Below are 12898 nucleotides of genomic sequence, written 5' to 3'. Positions count from 1 at the left end.
CTCTGAGGTAGAGGTAAAGGGGCAGACATAGGATGATCACACTCATGTATGGCTATAAAAAATCAAGAAAAAACTAATGAGAATAATGAGAATCGTATTCAAAGATAATAGAAATGCTGGGGAGATTGGGGTTGACAGAGAAGGAATCACTATGACAGTACGAGTTGGAAATGGTCACACAACTGAGAATCGAAAGGAAGTAAGGTGATGTGTATGATTCCACTTCAGTAACAGTATTGCAAACCATGGTGCCTGAAGGGAAAAAAGGGTGTAAGAGAGAGAGGGGAGTGGGAAAGAAGGAGAATGCCTGCCATAGATATAGGATGTGAGACAGAGGGTAACTGAACACATTAATGGCAGGAAATGAACACTGGTGAAGAGATGGCTTTGGATTATTTTATAATGGAATCTCAACTACCAGCAACTCTTTAATTCTATCGCACGGAGATTTAATGTAAAACATTGTTAAAAGTTATTAAAAAGAACTTTACATGGGCTGGACAGATAGCATGGAGGTAAGGCGTTTGCCTTTCATGCAGAAGGTCATTGGTTCGAATCCCAGCATCCCATATGGTCCCCCAAGCCTGTCAGGAGCAATTTCTGAGCATGGAGCCAGGAGTGACCTCTGAGCGCTGCCGGGTGTGACTCCAAAATTAAAAACAACAAAAAAAAATAGAACTTTACGAGGCCGGAGAGATAGCATGGAGGTAAGGCATTTGCCTTGCATGCAGGAGGACAGTGCTTCGAATCCCGCATCTCATATGGTCCCCCGAGCCTGCCGGGGGCTATTTCTGAGTGTAGAGCTGGAGTAACCCCTGAGCACTGCCGGGTGTGACCCAAAAACCAAAAAAAAAAAAAAAAATCCATAATAGGGGCCGGAGAGATAGCATGATAGCATGGAGGTAAGGTGATTGTCTTGCATGCAGAAGGTCGGTGGTTCGAATCCCGGCATCCCATATGGTCCCCCGAGCCTGCCAGGTGCGATTTCTGAGCATAGAGCCAGGTGTAACTCCTGAGTGCTGCCAGATGTAACCCAAAAACCAAAAACAAACAAACAAAAGTAATCCATAGTATTGTTCACACTACAGATATATAGTGATTTGTAAGAAATGGGGGTGAGAACCAAAGTACTCTGATTTTTATTTAATAACATATTATTTCAAATTTACTATGTTTGTTCATTTATCAGCTAGATCCACATTAAACTGGGAAATATTTTGCTGTGCATAAGGATGGGAACCTGGGTTTCAACCACACCACTCTATGTAGGAGAAGTAAATATGGAGCACACAGCTATCGTGTTAGACCCCACACCCTGAAGACTCCAGACCCTCAAGTTCTAACTTCCTTTAAGGACTAACAAGCCCCAAAAGTTTCCAGGACCTCGAAGCTATAATAATCATCAATCCTGGAGCAACTTCAAAGTTTATTTACCCTTTTCCCCTTCCTTCTTAGATACAGCTCCCTTTTTCATTCACAGGTCAAAGTCTCCTTGTTATGAAGTCCATTCTGTTTTTCAGCCCAAAGAGTATCATACTACCAGATAGAGGGGGGCTAATAAGTTAGGTCATCTGTGAGATGTGAGACACGGATGGTCATAGGATTGAAAATAAAAATTGAGGGCCCGAAGAGATAGCACAGTGGCGTTTGCCTTGCAAGTAGCCGATCCAGGACCAAAGGTGGTTGGTTCAAATCCCAGTGTCCCATATGGTCCCCCGTGCCTGCCAGGAGCTATTTCTGAACAGACAGCCAGGAGTAACCCCTGAGCACCGCCGGGTGTGACCCAAAAATCAAAAAAAAAAAGAGAAAAAAAAGAAAGAAAAGAAAAATGGAATCAATCGGGGCCGGAGAGATAGCATGAAGGTAAGGCATTTGCCTTTCATGCAGAAAGTCATTGGTTCAAATCCCAGCATCCCATATGGTCCCCCAGCCTGCCAGGAGCGATTTCTGAGCCTGGAGCCAGGAGTAACCCCTGAGCTGCCGGGTGTGACCAAAAAAAAAAAAATTGAACCAATCATGTATACTTTGGAAGTTAAACTATTTGTATTAACTAATAAACATGCTGAAGCCTGTTAACTCTATATAAATTGCATGTTAGTTTCATACAGGGCTTTTGTATCACAACAGAGTGCCCAGCTAGGGGCCGGAGTGGTGGCACAGCAGTAGGGCGTTTGCCTTGCACGTGACTGACCTAGGTCGGACCTCAGTTTGATTCCCCGGCGTTCCATATGGTCCCCTGAGCAGGAGTGATGTCTGAGCACATAGCCAATTGTAACCCCTGAGCATCACCAGGTGTGGCCCAAAAACCAAAACGAAAACAAAACAAACAAAACAAAAAAAATGCTTTATGCTCAGTTATAGCTGAATAAATTCCCTTTGCATTTTACATGATCAGAGTTGGTCTTTGACGCTCAGCACCAGTCGGGTTATCTGCTTGAACACTAACTATAGTAAAAGTGAGCTTCCTGCTAGAAAACTCCTAATGATAAAATTTCAAGGTCATAATATTTCCTGAATGAAAGCAAGTGTAGTATCCATTATTGAGTTTTGTAATTCAGCCAAGAGGGCCTGTACAGTAGGAAAGGGGTAGAGTTTTAGACTTGCATGCACCAAACCCAGTTAGACTCTCTCAGCATCCCTATATGGCTCTCAGAGGACTGTCAGGATGAATTCTTGAGTGCAGACCCAGGACTATCTCGTGAATATCACCGGGTTTGACCCCCAGAACCCTCTCAGCCCCCAAATGAGAAACTTGTAACCCAGCAGGATAGAAACCTCTTGAGTGTCCAGAAGGTTCCCATGATAGCAGAGGTGTGGGGAATTATTTCTGGTCTCATCGATGCCAATATCCTAGCCATTGAAGGAATTTGCACTGTTGGGAAGGCAACAAGACGTTGGCAGAGGGTAAGGGACACTGGTGATGGGATCAATGTTCAAACACTATCTACCTGAAACTTCATCAAGCATGTTATTGTAACTTGCTGATTCAATAATAAATAGAAGGGACTGATAAGAAAAGCACAGTGGTGAGGGCACAGGCTGTGCAGGCTGCTAATCTGGATTTGATCCCAGAAACCCCTATGGTTCCCTGTAGACAGTTAGGCAAAATTGTCAAGTTCCCGTGAGTCACTAGAGTTGGCCACCAAAATTAAGTCAATAAAAAGTAGAATGGACTCTTGGGATGAGGCTGGGAACATGCTGGTACTGAAGGAAATAAAGAAGCAAATAAAATCCCAGCACTTCAGGACCAGGGTTTTAGCACAATGGGCAGGGCGTTTACCTTGCATGTGGCCAACCAGTTTTTGTGTGTGTGTGTGTGTGTGTGTGTGTGTTTTTTGGGTCACACCCGGCAGTACTCAGGAGTTATTCCTGGCTCCATGCTCAGAAATTGCTCCTGGCAGGCACCATATGGGACACCAGGATTCGAACTGATGATCTCCTGCATGATGCCTTGCCTCCATGCTATCTCTCCGGCCCCGCCAACCAGTTTTGATCTCTGGCATCCTATATAATCTCCTGAGCCTACCAGGTATAATTCATGAGCATTGCTGGCTGTGTGGCACAAAAACAAACAAAAAAGATTTCTCTCTTTTGGGAGCCAGAATGATAGCACAGCAGGTAGGCCATTTCCTTTGCACAAGGGTGACTCAACTTTGATCCCTGGCTACCTATAAGGTCTGCTTAGTCCTGCCAGGAGTAATTTCTGAGCACAGAGCTAGGAGTAATCCCTGAGCACCACTGGATGTGCCCAAACACAACAATTACAACAACAAAACAAACAAAAGGATCTTCATATATATAGTGTAGAAGCCTCTTGCCTTTAAAATAGATGATCCAAGTCCTATCCCTAGCTCCCAAGAGTTATTTTAGAGCAATGAAGCAAGAATAAGTCTAAGTACTTCTTATGCGGCCACAGAGACAGTAATGTATTGTGCAAAACATAACATACAGCAGAAAATGAGTGTCCAGTGAATTTTAAGCCCTTGATTTTAATTTTGTGGATGGGACAGGACATAGACTGATATTCAGTGCAGTTTGTGATACCATTTTGGTTTGGTTCTTTTGGCCCTCAGGAGGTACTAAGGGCTTACTCAGGCTCATCACAGAGCAATTGTTCTTGAAAATGCTCAAGGACCTATGGGATGCAAAGGATCAAAACCTGGCTATTTACTTGCAAGGCAAATGCCCTGCCCCCTATACTATTGTGGGACCCTTGGATTATACAGTCTGGTTTTGGGGTCACACCCAGAGGTGATCAAGGATATTCCTGACTTTGCACTCAGAAATCACTCCTGGCAGACTCAGGGAACACTATAGGATGCCAGTAATAGAACAGAATCAGCCACATACCATCCAATGCGCTCCCCGCTGCAGTACTTGACATCCCAGAGTCTGCTGAACATTGCCAGGAGTTATTCCTGACCACAGAGCCAGGAGTGACCTCTGAGGCCCCTGATTAAGCCTGCCCCAATCAAAATGAAAACTAAATGAAGAAGGGCCCGGAGAGATAGCATAGTGGTGTTTGCCTTGCAAGCAGCCGATCCAGCACCAAAGGTGGTTGGTTCGAATCCCGGTGTCCCATATGGTCCCCGTGCCTGCCAGGAGCTATTTCTGAGCAGACAGCCAGGAGTAATCCCTGAGCACCGCCGGGTATGACCCAAAAACAAACAAACAAAAATAAATGAAGAAAACGAACAACAAAAGAAAATAAAGAACTCTAGCGCACATGTCATGTGATCAGCCCCCCACTGTCCATCTCTCCATGACCTGGAGACCCGCAGAGGTTTGAATCACCTCATCTAAGTCAAGGAATAGCTGAAATTGGCCTTCCAGGCCAGCAAGTGACTGGTGCTGAGTTGGAGCCTGGCCCTTTAAGAACAGCCAGAAGTCGCCTTGACGTCACGAAGCACACGGATTTTTCTTCTCCGGTCCTTTTCCTGCTGCGGTTCCCTTCTGCGCCCCACGCGAACTCCTGGAGGAATCGTGAGTGGGGTTCCCACTGGAGCTGGCGGGGGGTCTGGAGGGACGATTTTCTTTTGCCCAACGAGGCTCCTCTAAGCGCCCCGACACGCGCGGGGCGCCCCAGGGGTGTTTTGGGGGTGGCGGCCTCCCACTCGCGGGACGATCGGACCGCGCGGACCTTCTGACGTTGTTGCTGCTTTGCGTTGAATTCAGCCGGATCGTCGTCGTTGGACGGAGGTTGGTGAGGAAGAGGCGAGTCGGGGCCCGGGATAGCAGAGCGGGAGGGCGATTCCCTTGCAGGCGGCCACCCCGGGATGGACCCGGGTTCGATTCCCGTCCCCCCGTGTGTTCCCCCGAGCCTGCCAGGAGAGACTTCTGAGTGTAGAGCCCAGAGTAACTCCTGAGTGCTGGGGGGTGTGACCCAAAACCAAAAATAAAACAAACCAAAAAAAAAAAATGAAGAAAATTCTTTCTGAATGGTTTGATCTACATCCAGCTGGGAGAATAGAATGTTTGCCTGACTCAGCTTGGATCTCTAACTTTCTTTAAAGTGTAGAGAATCCTTCATGTGCAGGGAATGTGGGAAGGCCCTTCTTGATTTCTGAATGTTTTCTCTGCATAAGAATATAAGTCCTCAAAGAGACTCCCCTTAACACTGAGGAGACTTAACAACAACGACCTACTTACAGGACAGGGCTTCCTGCATTGCCCTTTAATGGTGAGGTGAAATGAGAGGACACTCCGCATCCTGACTTCAATGTAGGATATGCAGATTCCAGGATATTTAATACAGACACATGATACCAACAACAGAGACTGTGTGAAAAGTGTGTTGGCACTACGGACAATGGCTTGGATTGGACGATCTAACTTGCCTGGAGCCTAGAGTTGGTCTTATGCCAGGAAACTTCAGGCGTAGGGTCTCTTTGTATTTAGGCCAAGGTTATTTCTTTCCATACCCCTCATATTTTGGTGGGCCTATGCAAACAACAATTGCCACTTTAACACCGTTTTTACTGTGCTCCTTTGACTCTAATCCTTAAAAAAAACCCACTTAAAATTTGAGGTTAACTTAAGCTAATATGCATGTACATGGAAATGTAAAAAATACTATGCCTCTAATGTTTAAGGAGTTACGTAAGTTTTATGGCTTTAGATTGCCTTGTGTGCTGTTAAGAAATATTACAATGTGTTACAATCTAGGGACTTGAGGGACAAAGTAATTGTACATGAATTCTGTTTTATTTATCTTAATGTTCTTTGGCTGAAAGTTCAAAGTTAAGATATCAGCAAGGGGACTTCTAAGAATTATGTTATAGGTGATTGTCCTTCCACTGTGACTTTACCTTGTCCTCTTTCTTTGCATTTTTTTTCTCATAATTAAATATAAAAAAAATTAAAAAAAAAAAAAGAATATAAGTCCTGGGTCTGGAGCAGTAGCCCAAGGATCAGCCCCCTCAGAGATCCTGTGGCAGAGCAACTTCCAGGCTGAGTGAGGGCGCAACGCTGCTGGTATGCTGGAGGGGGCCTGGTATGCAGAGGTCAAACCCCAAATTCAGCCCCTGCCTAGGTTCCCAAGGGCTGTGTGGAGCCCTGGGAGATGCTGGGCTCATGGCTGCCATTTCCTCTCTGTACAACAAAGCCAGAGCTTAGTGTCCACCTCACAGCTTGGATTCCAATCTGCTTCTCCCCAGGAGTGGAAGGAACCTCTGACCTCATCTCCCATATCGATCTAAGCTAGTGACCGGACTATGGGCACATCAGGGCTTTTCTGGCCCCAGTGCAGGCACTTTTGGTTAGGGAAGGGCTTGCACATGTCTCTAGTACTCACAGTTGTGACTTTCTTCCAGGGATTCCTGCAAAGGGCCTGTTGCTTCTCTGTGAATAATCCAGGTTGGAGAAGATGGGGTCACATCATCTGAACTCCTGTGCCCAGGTAGGGGTAAGTGTGGGCACAGAGAGGGTAAAGATGGGGAGTGAAGTGCACGGCCCCTCCCTCCTCCCCCCCCCCCCGTCAGGGTGTGGCTCCTGGCAGTGTCTCTGTACTCTGTTCTGAGGCCACTTTTGTCCTAGTATTTTGTCTTAGGTTTGTTGACCATACACAGTGGTACTTAGAAAGTTTTCCCTGACTGTGCTCCCTGGTCACCCCTTGCAGGTCTCAGACTCAATGGGGTTCTGGGCTCCAAGGTTGAGCTCTGGTAATATTGACCCTGATGTTGGTGAAGAATGAGACCTTGATCCCAGGATTTCTGCCATGAAGCATCATTCTTGCCTCAGTTGTGGAGAAAGCTCTTTCGTAGCTTTTTAGTTTCTGCCATGAGATTCTCCTGGCTCTGCACTCGGATGTCCCTCTTGCTGGGCTTAAAGGACCATATGGTGTGTCCTGATTCTTTCTGGGTCAGCCAAAAGCATCAAGTGCCCTCCAGGCTGTTATGTACAATCAGCACAAGGTTCTTTTCTATTTTGCAATTGTTCCTAGATTCTAGGCTGATGCTCTTGCTTCTGTCTCCTCCTTTTTTCACTCAGGACCCTTCATGTGGGCTTAATACATTCCCCCAGGGTCACTAACTCACAAATCTGTGTCTTCACCATTTTCTGACAACTGGAAAGAATGCTGCTGGGTCCTTTCTGCACCTTTCTGGACTTTCCTATGGGTTTTCTTTGGTTTTAGTTTGTTTCTCTGTGCTGTACTATCTGAGATTGTTTTGTTCTGTATTAAATTTTGTGTCATATTGGCAGGACTCAGGGCTTATCTTTTCTTTTTTAGGTGGGGGGGGGGGTCACATCAGCGGTGCTCAGGGCTTACTCCTGGCTCTTAGCTCAGAAATCGCTTCAGGCAGATATGGGTGACCATATGGGATTACAGGATTCAAATCACCTTCTGTCCTGGATTGCCCACATGTAAGGCAAAAGGCCTACCTTGGTGTTATCTCTCAGGCCCCTCAGGGCTTATTCTGGGCTCTGCACAGAGGGTTTACTCCTAGCAACATCAAGCAACCTTTGTGTGAGCCTGGGATTGACCTTGGCTTTGCCCTCTGTGCACTCACTGGCACTGTTCCTGTGGCCCCAACAAGATCAGTTTATATATTTATTTATCTCTTTATTATTTTGCCATACCTACCAGTGCTCAGAGGTTACTCCTCGTTCTGCTCTCAGAAAGGCTTGGGGGACCATATGTCATGTTGAGGATGGAACCACAGTTCATCCCAGATCCACAGCATGCAAGGCAAACATTCTACAGTTGTGCCATCTCTCCACTCCTGTTTTGCTTCTTTTTTTTTTTTTTTTTTTTTTTTTTTTTTTTTTTTGGTTTTTTGTGTTTTGGCCCCCCGGCAGCACTCAGGGTTTACTCCTGGCTCTATACTCAGAAATCGCTCCTGGCAGGCTCGAAGGACCATATGGGATGCCAGGATTCAAACCACTGTTGTTCCGCATGAAAGGCAAACGCCTTACCTCCATGCTATCTCTCCGGCCCCTCCATTTTAGTTCTTTCGTCTTTCATTCTGCAGAGTATTGCCTCTTTCTTCCTCCCTGAAGCCACATTTCTCCAAATAAAAAAAACCAGTTGCACTTTCACTCTCCTTGTTTATAGTCCCAGGGCTTTGTACCTTTGAGTGGCAACATGAGCAAATGATGTCACTAGAAAGCATAGTGACTGGAAGTTGTCTTTTTTACCTGCTCAAGGAGAGATTTGCTTGGAGATAAACCGTGAATGCTGATTCAGACTAGCAGAATTTTGTTTTCTTTAGACTAGCAGAAATTTGATGCACTCACTGGACCTTACATTTTCCATCTTTCTCCCCCTAGTACCAAATGTAGAGATGGATTGAAGTTGGAATTAGGCTCCCATGTGTTAGCATATATTCCTGGCACACCGAGAGTGATTTTTAGCTCTTGGCTCTATGCTTGGGAGTATGCGTAGCAGTGCTAAGTGGTATATGGTAATGGGCATTGGCCCAGGTATGTTTGTGTATATGCCACTATATCCAAGTACCTTGTCGAACAATGTTTGCTTGTTAAGGTGGCTGATCTCGTTTGATTTCTGAAGCCTATCCCCCAGAGGTGCTCAGGGAGAGATTGGTTTTGAGACTGGTTTCTCCTGAGTCGTTTAATCTTTGTAAGTCTGTCAAGACAGTCACTTTGGGATCCCAGGTAGTCCCATCCTCATCTCCAGTGCCTGAGATGAACCTCAGTCCTAACTCCTTGTGTGTGTTTTGGCTCAGGATGTGGTGACCTTCTACGATGTAGCTGTGAGCTTCTCCCAGGAGGAGTGGCCATACCTGGATGCCTCTCAGAGGGAGCTCTACAGAGATGTGATGCTGGAGATCTACCAGCACCTGCAGGCTATAGGTGAGAATCTCCCTGGGGCTACCAAATGGGACACTCCTATGGGGAGACCTCATATTTCCTGGGAATTTGTGTTCAACAAAAGATGCATTGGGATTTGGAGGTACCCATTGTTCTAACTTCCCAATCCTTCACTTTTTTTCTTTTCTCTTTTTTTTTTTTGGGGGGGGGGGGAGGGCGGTCATGCCCAGCAGCGCTGAGGGGTTATTCCTGGCTCTATGCTCCGAAATCGCTCCTGGCAGGCTCAGAGGACCATATGGGATGCGGGATTCGAGCCACTGACCTTCTGCTTGAAAGGCAAATGCCTTACCTCCATGCTATCTCTCGGGCCCCAACTCTTTTCCTTAGATGAATACTAATTTAAGTTTGTTTGTTTGTTTGTTTGATTGTTTTTTATGGGGGGGTCACTCCTTATTCTTGCTCAGAAATAACTCCTGGCAGATTCGGGGGACTATATGGTTGCCGGAAACTGAATGTGGGTCTGATTTGTGTTGGCCACATGCAAGGCAAACACCCTATAGCTGTGCTATCTCAGACCCCAAATTTATAGTTTTAAATATCATTTCACAATCTTGAGATTGTGTTGGGTGTTGCCTTGGTTGGTGTGAACCAGGTTTGCGTCAGGTTGGATCCTGGATCTACAATGATCCTCTAAGCTTCCAGAGGTCATCACTCAGCACAGAGCTAGAAATCAGCCCTGGTCAGAGTGAGGTCATCTCAGAATACTCCCAAATACCATTCATTTCATTTTTGTACATTAGGGACATATATTTTCCACACATGGGAGTGCTCAGAGCTTATTCCACCAACAGCTTAGAGACTACTCCCGCTATTGCTCTGGGAGCTCTTGGGGTTCTTCTGATCCAGCGTGGATCAGCCTTGGGCAAGGTGAGGTTCTTCCACTGTAGTAGTGTCCCAACCCAGGCAATATGTGAGCACTTGTGATTTGTTTTGCTGAAGATTTTTTGTTTTTTGCTCACACCCTGCTGTGCACAGGGGTTACTCCTGGCTCTGTGCTCAGAAGTCGCTCCTGCAAGCTTGGTGGACCATATGGGATGCCGGGATTTGAACTACCATCCATCATGTGTTGGCTTTGTGCAAGGCAAATGCTTTACTGCTGTGCATTCACTCGGCCCCTGCTCAAGATTTTTGGTTGTTTCTTTTGTTTATTTTTGTTTTGGGATCACACCAGGTACTCTCAGAAATTACTCCTGGCTCTGCACTCATATTTGAACCAGGGTCTGTTCGAATCAGCTACATGCCAGACAAATGCCCTAACTCTGTGCATTCTTTCCAGGACCCCTCCCCCCCTCACCCCCCCCCCCGAAGGTTTTTGTTTTGTTTTGTTTTGCCTTTTTTTGGGGGCCATACCCGGTGACACTCAGGGGTTACTCCTGGTTATACACTCAGAAATAGTTCCTGGGGGACCATATGGGATGCTGGAACATCAAGCCACAGTCCATCCTAGGCTCCCACTTGCAAGGCAGATGCCTTACCTCTAGTGCCACCACTCCAGTCCCTGCTTACGATTTTTTAAGGGTCACAGGCACCAGTGCTTACCAATACTATTGGGGGATGGTGTAGTATGAGGGATCATACTTAAGCTCCTGCCTGCAGAGCATGTTTTCTGATTACTTTTACTATGTTTCTGGGCCACAATGTGACTTGGGTTTGTCTTTTGTGGGGGCTACCCCCAGTAGAACTGGGGCTGGCACCTGGCTCTGCACTCAAAGATCAACCATGGCAGGGCTTGCTGCTGTTGGAAAAAAGTCAGGTGTGCATACTTTCAAGACAAGTGCCCTCTGTACTCTACTCTTACTCCAGCCCCTTCCTTTCTTTTTTCCTTTGTTTGCTGTTGAGCCACTCCTAATGGCGTTCAAAGGTTAGTCTGTCTTTGTGCTCAGATATTACTTGCGACATCCTCCGGGAACAATCTGGGAAACCAGGGATGGAACCAGGTCCACTGTGTCCACACAGTGTCCACACTGTGTCCACAAGGAAAATTCCCTTCTCTCTGTGCTATTCTTCTACTCCCAAAGATTCTTTTTGGGGGTTGCATATAACCTGTGGTTTTCAGGGGTTACTTCTGGCTCTATGCTCAGGAATTATTCCTGGCAAGCTTGGGTGACCATATCAGATGCCAGGGATCAAACTTGTGTCTGCTGCATGTAAGGCAAACACACTACCCATTGTACTACTGTTGCAGCACTTAGATCTAATCTCGTCTATTCAAAAACCAATAAGCATATTGAGAGCAGAGATTTTCTTCTTTATCTGGTTTGGCCTTGCTTATTACAGCCCCCGATTCATGGGGCTGCTGTCCCCTTCCCTTTCTCTAATCCAAGAATTGTCCCTCTTGGGGCAGGACATTGGGATGTGAAGCCTATGCTGATCTCCTGGTTGGTAGGCGCCGCTTGCAGAAGGCTACAGATAGGCATGTTTGCAGGTGAATGTGGGAGGTGCTTTCCAGCTTCAGACCCTGGGCTGGGTGTGGAGCATCTTGGGCACATGTGAAATGTAGGTGCTTAGCAGTATGCTTTAGCCTCCTGGTTTAGGTTTGCAGGACCTCTACCCCTCCCGTTCTCTGCCCTTCATGCTGACTCCCAGAATGATCTGGAGCTTTGGCTGTCTTAGCTTTATTCTGTCTGGTTCCCATCTGTGGGCCTTTAGGAAAGATTTTTAGATTCTGAGCCTTATCCATCGTCTGTGCCCTCAGATTGATTGCATACCATGGGTGTCCTTCTCAGGGGAAGCTGTCTCCACAGTTATCTTTGGCATTGATTCATTCCTGGCATTTTTGAGTTTGCCCCAGGAATGTTTTTTAGTCTCGTTTTTTAGAGGCTGCCTTGGTGTTGGTGCTTGAAGTCACTCCTGGTGAATCCTGATGCATTCAGGGGACTATCTGTGATGCCAGTGCTAGAACTGGATCCACTGTTCATAAAGTACACTCCCTTCCCATATAGATTTTGCCGGATTCTTGAAAACTATAAGAATCATTTTTTTTTTTTTCCTGCGAGTAACCTTGTGATTTTCTTGCCTCTACACTCAGAAATTAGTCCTGGCACTTTTTTGGAGAGCATATGAGATGCCTAGAATTCAACTTAGGTCAGTCAAATGAAAGGGCTGGCCTTCTCTCTTGCTATTGTTGACATGTGTTCTCAAGAGAACTCTAATATGGGTTTTGCCCACTCCTCATTGAGATACTCCTATCTTTTTTGTTTGTTTGTTTGTTTGTTTGTTTGTTGGGTCACACCCAGCGGCATTTGGATTACTCCTGGCTCTATGCTCAGAAATCGCTCCTGGCAGACTTATGGGATGCCGGGATTCAAACCACCCTTGGTCCTGGGTCAGCTGCTCTCTCTCTCTCTCTCTCTCTCTCTCTCTCTCTCTCTCTCTCTCTCTCTCTCTCTCTCTCTCTCACTACTGTTGACATGTGTTCCCAAAAGAACTCTAATATGTGTTTTGCCCGCTCCTCATTGAGATACTCCTATCTTTTTATTTATTTTTTTGGTTTTTGGTTTTAGGGTCACAGCCAGTGGCACTTGCATTGCTCCTGGCAGACATAGGGGACCATATGGGATGCCGGGAT

The sequence above is a fragment of the Suncus etruscus genome, chromosome 14, assembly GCF_024139225.1.
Source record: "Suncus etruscus isolate mSunEtr1 chromosome 14, mSunEtr1.pri.cur, whole genome shotgun sequence".
Classification (NCBI taxonomy): Eukaryota; Metazoa; Chordata; class Mammalia; order Eulipotyphla; family Soricidae; genus Suncus; species Suncus etruscus.
This window is presented reverse-complemented; position numbering follows the sequence as displayed.